Source organism: Phyllostomus hastatus, unplaced genomic scaffold (genome assembly GCF_019186645.2).
Source record: "Phyllostomus hastatus isolate PE091 unplaced genomic scaffold, TTU_PhHast_1.1 phas_scaffold_501, whole genome shotgun sequence".
NCBI lineage: Eukaryota > Metazoa > Chordata > Mammalia > Chiroptera > Phyllostomidae > Phyllostomus > Phyllostomus hastatus.
The window spans coordinates 31,161,817-31,171,813 of record NW_025334033.1 but is presented as its reverse complement, the minus strand read 5'-3'; the positions used below and the strand labels follow the sequence as shown (position 1 = coordinate 31,171,813).

General features: G+C 47.3%; 1 pseudogene; it reads right to left on the bottom strand.

The window, feature by feature from the left end:
• Positions 1 to 5,755: 5,755 nt before the first annotated feature.
• On the bottom strand, positions 5,756 to 6,842 carry LOC123808601 (annotated as a pseudogene).
• Positions 6,843 to 9,997: the final 3,155 nt, after the last annotated feature.

Sequence of the window (9,997 nt, the reverse complement as noted above, 5' to 3'; positions counted from 1 at the left end):
AATGTACCCTGTTGTCTGCTCCAAGTGAACGTTCTCTTTTCCTTTCTGACAGGGAGAGAAGACACGGCAACAAACAGGCACCAGGTACTAGAAGCTGTGTTGATCTGCTCAGCAAAGATACCTGCTTAGCATGACAGCAACAGTTGGGGCGGCTGCTTGGTGAAGTTTGTGGTGGTTTACAAACATTTTACCCAGTGGATTAAGTGGGAACATGACGGAGACCACCATCCCTGCATTCTTTCATCTTTGAGGGTGGCACTAATTCCTGCCATTCCCCTGAGCAAACAGTCTTGAACTCGATTTACCAGCAGGGTGAGAGGCAACTTCAGAGACCTCAGCTGGTAGTCCTTACTATACTGGGTCTTATCCCATAGGCCGAGGAGCCAATGTTGGGGTTCTGCCAACAGCTAAGTATGTCCATTCCAAGGATACGCTCTAGGCTGCGACCTAACCACAGCGGACTCATGGCCCCAGTGAACTCACTGTGAGTCAGAGCTGGGCCAGGGCTCCATTACCGCCTGGTCCTCATGCCCTCCTCCTCAATGTCAGTTCAGACCCCGGGGTCAGCCTTCTTCAACGTCCTCACTGTTCCCCCTTTCTCACGCGCAGTTATACAATGAAATGGGCATGGATCCTTTTGGAAAAGAACTGTTGAAACTACGACTGGATTTGTCATGATGTTGCAGGTTGTTTAGTCAATGGCTCAGGTCCAGAGACAGGGTAAGGAGTCCTGACGTTTTACTGGGGGTGGCTGCTTTTAGCCCCCGATCATCCATCCTTGACTTCTTTTGATTGTCTAAATTAAGCAACACACTGTTGGCCACCCACCTATGTTGCCTGTAGGAAACACTGTGTTCTTTTAACCATATCCACAGCCCTCTGTGGGTCAGGCTCTCCTGAATACCATTCCTATTTGGCTGTTCATTGCAATAATTGCACCCATCTGAGCTCTAAAGGTTAAGCACTGCCACCTGACTTCTATTACTTTGGGATTCTCTAATCCCTGTAAGAGCGTCTTCTACTATCAGTGAAACCAGCCCTCCGCACCCCGGTCCCCGCCCCAGCTCCTTCCTTACTGCTTCCAAAGCAGAGGGCTCTCTAGGGCTCCCCACGGAACACGGTTGGCTGGTGGGTTTCTGGCCCCCTTTGTGTTAAAAAACAAAATTCAACAGATTAAATTTGAAGGTCTAATTTGCTTTATTAAGCAACTCATGAATCAGGCAGCATCCTATCTAGCTAGCAATTCGAAAGATGCTCCAAGGAGTTATACAAAATGGAAGGTTTTCATAGGCAGAAAGAGGGTGGGACGGAGCAGTTAAAAGAAACAGACTCATAGATACAGAGAACAGACTGATGGTTGCCAGCCAGGAGGGGGTTTGGGGGCTGGGTGAGAAAGGTGAAGGGATTAGGAAGTACAAATGGGTAGTTACAGAATAGTCACAGGCATGTAAAGTACAGCACAGGGAATATAGTCAATAATACTGTAATAACTGTGCATGGTACCAGGTGGGTACTAGACTTAGCAAGGGTAACACTTTGTAAAAAGTATATGATTGTCTAACCAGTATGCAGTACACCTGAAACTAATATTAAATAATATTGAACATCAACTGTACTTGATAAATAAATAAATAATAAATAATCAAAGAGTGGATTATTTCAGGCGAGGACACTTTCCCTTAGGGAAAGGCAGGGGACCTTACCAGGCAGATCACCTCTAATCAGGAAATCCCAGAATGATTGGTTTAAAATTTCACTCCTGGGAGAGGCTAAATCTGCAATCAGGTAGTTATTAAGTTTTGATTTGGTCATGTGTTCAGCAAAAGTGACTCCATTTTGGCCTGCTGTTCCTTTTTTTAAAACCCTGTACTTAACCACTCCTGTATGCCCACCTCTCCACGCTGTCTGCCCTCTTCCTCCACTATCTGCTGCGGCCCTTCTGACAGTTCTGCCTCACTTCGTGTGGACCGTGCCTTTCCCGCACTTTCTAAGATCCATCTTTAAAGTATGTTAGCACCAACTCCTGGGTTCCTTGCCAAGGCATTAAGTCTGGTATCCTGGGAGAGTACTTCCACAGCAGTACCCGCTCTCATCCAGCTTTCCCTTCCTCTGCTGCTGGCCTGGCCCCTCAGGATCCAGGTCTGTGCACGTTTCCTGCCTGAATGCATTAGCCAGATCGTGTAGCTCCCTCGGGGTGTAGTCCTTCTGCCCTCTTAGCAGCCCAGCCCTGTTGAGATTTGATTCTTGTTGTCCATCAGAGTCAGAAAGGAGGTGGAGGGCTGAGGGAGACAAGCGTTATCTTTAGGGCACCTACTTCATCTGAAACCACCTGTGGTCTTCCAACAAGGGGACCACTATCTGTCAACAAGAAGCAGGTCACTTCTGCAGGCCCAGTGCACGCAGAAGAACCTGAGAGTTCAAGGTTCTCAACTGCATTAACTCGTTTACCCAGGTCTCAGGGTCCCACCTTTCTCCAGGAAGGACCCCTCTCAGTCATCCCTCTGCAGGAAGGATTTCCTTAAATGTTGCCCAGGAGGCCCTCTGGCTTTTGCCTTTTGCTTTGGTGATTTTTCACTTTGCGACTGTCATTACTGCTCTTTAGTAAATCAAGTGGGCTCAGCAACAGTTATTCATGTCTATAGTCCTTAGTCTCACTACTTCCCTCAGTTGCCAGAGACATTGCACAAGCCAGAGGCCCCCTTCCACCCACATCTCACCCCAGTCCACCAGCGGGGAGTTTTAACAAACATGAAGTTACAGCACGCCAGGGACTAACTGCCCTTCTATACCAGTGATGAGTCTTCACTGATGGCTGGCTGGCAAGGACCCCTGTCCAAACCCCACTTCCGCCTCCCAGCGCACCCCCTTCTGGCACTCACTGCCTTGGTTTGGGTTCCCTAAAAGCAGACTCTGAGATGGGGAATTGTCTGCAGGTTTATCAGGCAATGTTCTTGGGAAACACAGCTGTAGGTAAGTGATTGGGAAGAGAGAAGCTGATTCCCCACGTAGCTGCACCTGGGACCTCAGCGCATCCTACAGGGAGCTCTGGACTGGGGGGGAGGGTGTGGCCTTCAGAGTGTCCCAAATAGATGCAAGGAGGCCGGGCCTTTACATTTCCTCATTGGCCAGGTATGGCCTGCAAGACTGCCCTTGGGCGCTTGGCCTCACATTGCTGGAGGCAGCAACCTGTGGCCAGGGACAGTTTCCGGTGAGGGAAGGAGCTGTGAGACATCACCAGCCAACATTCCACTAGCTGGGAATGGGAGGGCAGACCCTGAGGGGAGGAGGTGCCAGGAGGAGCCCATTTCATCAGGTTCTTGTGAGAGCTGACCGAGACAGGATGTGCTGAGAGCTCAGCAATGTGCCGGATGCATAATGTTTTTTGAAAAAAAAAATGGTACCTGTTCTTGTTATTTATAATCATCATCACAGGTATAATTTTGTAATAATACAAGGCTGAACCATAGAAGTTGTTCACATTTAACCATATCTGATTTATAAGTATGGAGCATTCATATGGTTTGTCCAGGTAATTAATATGAACAATTGGTCTAATACCTGACCACACATCTTGTAGAATTATTTGAGGACCAATTAGAGATGGGCATGTATAAAGACACTTTGTTAAGTTGAAAGTTCTATTAAAATGTTGACACACTAAATTATTGGTATTATCTATTTTTGTTTACTATAGCATTTAATACAATAACTATGTTCAGGCTTCCCCAGCCAATGATAATATTTTATCTCCATTTAATATTCCAATTGCAATTTGCTTTGAACCCTGACCCACACGGGAAGTCAACCCCTATGGAGTTCCCAGCTACTTTGGAGGGCCCCTCAGGGCTGGGTTATACCAGCCCCAGAGCTCGCCCTTTGTGTTCCTCCCCTCCAGCTTCCTCAATAGGTGCCCACGCCCTCTGTGACTCTCACCCTGCTGGACATGGCCACCCTCTGTGGGTGTCTGCCACCCATGAGCTCACCACTCAGCCCCAGGCATGGCTGGGGCCCATTTCTCACTGCATCATACTTAATAGAAACCATGCATAGCTTCTAGCAGGAGCTGACAGAATCCAGGGACCATGGAAGAAGAGTAAAACAAGAGGAATCCTCACAACCTTGATCAAGGTGGTTTTTCTCAGAGCCCACAGATCCACAGCTGGTATCCAGGTCCACCTCTCTGTCTAGCCCCAGCCTGCTCCACATGGCAGGGTCCAGCTCAACTCCACCTGTAGGGTTCTTGGATCATGTCTTCCCTCAATGAGAGGTGGAGAGAGAGAGAGAGAGAGAGACTTCCCAAACGCCCATACCCTGAGCCCCCAACTTCCACCCCGGGAGTCTTCCTCCCAGGATGACTGGCAGTGGGAACTTCCCTCTGGGGGAATTTACCTGCCTCCTAAGGCCCTGGTCTTGCTCTTTGCAAACAGCAGGGCAATTACAGAAATACAGAAGAGCCCGACAAGTGCAGTTCAGGATATTGGGTATTGTACTATGTGTGCTCAGCCCAGCCTGGTCCAGGCCCTTCCCACAGGTTCTTTTCCAGGTGACAATCATGTCCAAATGGGAGTTCCAAAAACCTTTCAAAACATTCATTCGAAGTACCCACAGTTCCATAGGAACAAGTGACAGTTTATCACTCAGTGTACTCTTAAGACAGAACTGACAAACTGTTCTCTACCATCACTGCCACACACACAAGAGCACAGTATTAGCTGAGTGTCAGCTAGACGCACTGTATATGTGAGAATTCTATTCTTATGAGCTTCCCAGTCATGGTGGGTAAACGCATTAGAGCCCTGGTTGAAGGAACAAAGGCCTGTCCAACACTGGAACAGACCAAGCATGCTTGTTATCATGTACTGCTGGAAAACTGTGCTTGGCAGCTTCTAAAATAGCTCCCCGTGATCCATGCCTCCTGGGATTTACACCTTTGGGTAGTGCCCTCCTCGTGTGTTTGAATGTGTGCACATGTGCATGGTGGTTGGGGTAGGGGTGGGGTACAGCTGGACCTAATGCCTTATCCTAATGACTAGAACACAACAAAAGCAATGGCTGTCACTTCCAAGAGTGAACTCAGAGAGCCTGGGACTGCCGACTTGCTGCACTCTCTTCTTTCTGAGCACGCCCACTTGAGGACATAAGGAGCCACGTTGGAGAAGCATGTCTGTCCAGGCCCTGAAAGAAGCTAAGCCACTGGGTCCAACAGCTCCCAAGGAACTGAATCTTGCCAATAACCTAGTGACTGAGCTTGGCCTCTGATCCCAGTCACACCCTGAGAAGACTGCAAAGTCTGCCGACGGCTGATAACAGCCTGAGGGAGGCCCTGAGCAGAGGACCCCAGGTTCCTGACCCACAGAAACTGAGACAGAAAGACTGTTGCTGCAAGCCACCAGGTTGTGGGGCTATTTGTTATGCAGCAATAGATAATTAAGGGAGGAACAATCTTCACGATGTATTCTTAAGTAGAACAAGGTGCAGAAAAATATGTATAATGTTATTTATATAAAAAGGGAAATTATTCCTTGTGTGTGATCCATATAAGTGTGTGTCCATATATATTTTTTCTTCTATGTGCATAAAATATCCCTGAAATGATATATATTACATTTATAATTTGGAGAGGGGGAGAGGACTCTGTGTTTGGGGGAGAGAGACTTTTCACTATGTACCTTTTTTAAAATAAGTATTTTATTGTTTATGCTATTACAATTGTCCCAGTTTTTCCCCCTTTACTCTCCTCCACCCAGCCTGCCTCCACTGCTGTAGTCAGTCCCTACCCCGTTGTCCGTGTCCATGGGATCACTGTACACACCGTTTATATCTTTATTGTGTATTATGCAAAATTGTTGACTGTTCAAAAATAAACATAATCTATCCTTTTCATGCTGTGTTACCTGTAGTTAAACACAAAGACTCTCCCAGTCACGTCACCTAGAGCTCATGCTGCCCGCTGCTCTGTTTGGCCACCAGTCTCTCGTCTCTCTCTTCAGCAATGGTGAGGCGGGCGCCCTTTCCATGGGGAAGGGAGATCCAGGGTTGTTGTCTTTGCTAATCACACAAATGTTGGAGAGCCTGCAGGCAAGACTGTTGCCGTTGGCATCTTTCACAGGAACTACACCCAAAGAACCAGTGTGTCTCTCTCTGTTGGTGATCATGCCAGTTCTTCCCAGGTTTGCACTTCCAGTCACCACACATAGGTCACCAGTGTCAAACTTGATTGATGAAATTAGAAATCTGCCAGTCTCCAAATCAGTCTGAATGTTGTCACTCACCTTGATGAGGGGGATCTGGGTCACGAATGGTGCAAGCATCACGGGTCACCAGCTGAGGGATTCCTCTTGTGTCCACAAAGATCTTCTTCATGTTGCACAACTGGTACTTGGTCTCCTCGGGTGCAACACAACGAACAGCAAAGCAACCCTTAGTGTCACAGATCAGATGGAAATTCTCTTGGTCTTGTCAACGCTGATCTTGTCACATCCATACAAGCAGCAGGGTGTGTTACATCAATTCCGACCTTGCCAGCATTCTTAATAGACAGCTGCATGTGGGTCTTCTTTACTCCTTCTCCTGTTAGAGCATCCCTAAGTCCGTTCTTTGTGAAAATGATGAGAGAGGGACATTCCCTTAGCTTGTGGGGACCGTAGATGGACGAGGAGCAAACACACGGGTCAGCTTATCTAGCATCCAATGCTCTGGAGCTGCTACACGCTCCAGATGCTTCTTGGGGCAGCATAACATATTTTTCAAATAATAAAAATAAATCAATCAAGAAAGCACCTTGGAAAAAGAGAATGAAAATAATTTTTAAAAGCAGTTAATTAAGCCCCAAACTGGGGAGCTATTATTGATTTGTGCCTGCCTTTCACTCCCCACCTTTAAGTGCTGTCCACTCTCCTTCCAGACTGCTCCGAAGCTGTCCTACTTCTCCTCTTCCATCTTCACTTCTGCCTTAGACCAAGGCACACACATCTTTTGCTTGGACTGGACTAGTGCAACAGCTTCCTAACCATCCTCCCTGCTGCTGCTCCTACCTCTCTTTCTGATCATGTTCCACCCAGCTGCCAGCGAGATCGTTAAAAATTAAAAATTGGATCGGGTCACTCTGTTCAAACTGGAGTTTTCAGGCCAAATTTTCACTTTCTCTTCTGCCATCTTTGGTATAGGAGATAGCTTCCAATTTTAGAAATACTCCTAAAAGAAAAAAACAAAGGGAAAAAGGTACTCATATTTATTAGATGCTTATGTAAAGCAGACTTTACATATATTATACTATTTATTTTTTGTAACAGCCCTACAGTAGGGCACAATTACTGTTCCTACTTTATGGGTGAGGAGGGTCCAGGTCAAGGAGGCTGCAGTAGAAGGCCATGGGACTGTCTGTTGAGCATCCTCTCCCCCTGGGACTTACCTCCCCTTCGGTCCATCCACTGGCTTATTGTAGAAGCAGTCCTCTTCTGCAGTTATCCTGCCTTCTGGCCACCGCTGATTGGTTGGAGGGCAGTCATCTGACCCAGTCTGGGCTGCAGAGACTCCCTATCCTGCAGGGACCCTTCCCCAGCTGCTAACAGCTGCAGGGAGACAAGGGAGCCAGAACAGGAGACAGGCCTTTGACCATCATCGCTCTCAGCTGAGAAGATGGATGCTGAATGGTGGTGGTCAAATTTCCCTGGAATTGGACCAGGAAACCTGGCTACTCCTCCCCCTTCTACACTGAAATTGAGTTTGTCACTTTCTCTGCACCTCTGTATTGGTGTTTGTAAAATAACGGGATGGGGACCGGTGGGGTGGCTTGGACTGGAGGAGATTATGTCTGAGGATCCTAGCTGGCTCTGTGACCCTGGGAACTCTGTTTCCCCACTCTGGGCTCTGTTTCCTCAACTGTAAAATGAGTGTTGAAGATGGCAGTGGGGAGGAGGGGAATGGATGAGAGATCTCCCTAAAAGCTCTTTCCAGTTCAAAAACTCAGGACCGTCAGAGGCAAAACGCTGCCTCCCCTCTCAATAAGAGAGACGTCTTCCCCCTCTAACTGTTTGGCTGAGCCCCTCCTGGCCTCTTTAACGATGGGATGGTGGACCATCTAATCCAGGACTCCTGACTTGGAAGGGGCCGATCTCTCTCGGAACAAAATAACCACAGAGACGAAAACCATCTGTGGTGTGGTGGAGACCCTGCCAGAGGCCCCTTAGCAGCCTGCCTCTTGCCAAGACCTGAGCCCCCACCCCCAGCCCTCTCGGCAGCTCCTTGCGCCTGAGATTTGATTAAATGTTACATTTCCCATCATGCACTAGGGCCTGCTGCTCGGAGGTTACTAACTGCTCTTAAGAGTTCTTTATACAACTGCACTTGGGCTCCCAGCCACCAAATTCTTCCTGTTCATGCATTACTTAGATTAGCTAAGGATGTTGGCATTTAGAGCCAAACTCCAGCATTTATCTCAGAAGGCGGCCTCGTGACTGCTGCGGCTGTTATTTCCGTGCAGGACTCCTCTGCAGGACTGTTCTTTGTAATGTGAGGTGTTATGTAGGCTCTTGTCGTATCTATAATTCTGCAGTTTTACAATTATTTGGCTAGGATTACGTTCCACCGCCGGCCCCTTGCACACCGATGGGTCTAGAAGACCAGGCAGTAGACTCTAACCACTTTCATGCCCGAGTTCCTCTTTGGGTGACCCCAGCTAGCCTCTCGGCTCAGGCACCGCAGGTCTAGTGCCCTCTCTGCCCAGGGTGCAGGGAGGCTCTCACATTTGCATGACGTTTGACAGTTTATGAAACTTTAATTTACACTCATACTGCTGTGGTTGCCATTTTACAAATGAGGGAATTAGGTCTCACAGAGGAAATCTCTGTCTACTACAAAGCAAAGCACAAAATAGTAATAATTTTCACTAAGCAGCCCAGTTTCTTAACTTTGAGACTAAGGCTGTTCCCACTGCACCACAACTGCCTGTTGTTTACTAGAAGAAAACCAACTTTGAGAAACAGATGCCCCACCCAAGATGGTCCATACCAGATGTTAGAGTGAGGCTCAGCTGCTGTAACAAAGAGCTCTGATAGAACTGTGGCTTCAGGAGCAAAAGAGTTATTTTTTTTCTCATATAGTAGTCCATGGGGGCTCGCAGCTCTGCCTTACACAGTTTGTTGTAAGGGTTCAGAATGAGTCACCCCAAGATGTGCCTCTGTGGTATACAGAATATTTTAAGCTAAAGGTAACCAAAATCCTATGGGCTTAAATGAAACTTCTGCCTGCTCCTCCTCTTCCCTTTAACTACCTAGAAGAATTTAAATTAGGGGTCTTGTCCATAATGAAAAATTATCAGAGATAACCTTTTTTGACCCATCTATATGGCAAGGCAAACTTATCATCCTGCAAATAACCTTCCTCCACTCAGAAGCCTCGAGGTGATCCTTAGCTCAGAATGTCATATACTTCCTTTCCCTTTCTGTCCCTGCACCTCTTCTGACTTTCTCTGTATATAGGGTTTCCATGTGTACGTATGAAAAGAAATTTGGTTATTTTCTCTTGTTAATCTGCCGTACGTAAATTTCACTGTTAGACCAGCTGAGAGGAACTTGAAAGTAGAGAGAAAAGTTTCTTCCTCTTCCACACAGATAAGACCCAGGTTTTTTCCAAGTTGTTGCTCTGCTATCTCCAGAGTCCATTTATGATCCGCATGATTGAAACTGGTTTTGCAGCTTCATCTGGTTTGCAGCTGGTGGGAAAGGAAAAGAGGAGGAGACGGGTTCATGATCTTAAGGCCTGAGCTCCCAAATGCACATATCATTACCACTCATAAATGGGTGGTCACATGGCCACCCTTAGCTGCAAGGGGGGCTGGGAAATATAATCTAGCTGATTGCTCAGGAAGAAAGGGAGATGGATTTGGCTGGGTAAGTAGCAAGATCTCCCATGCAAAGCTTTAAAAATCTCCAACTATTATTTATACTCTCTGACCTTCTCCCAGTAGTAGCTCTCACTCTTTCTCTAGCCTCTACCT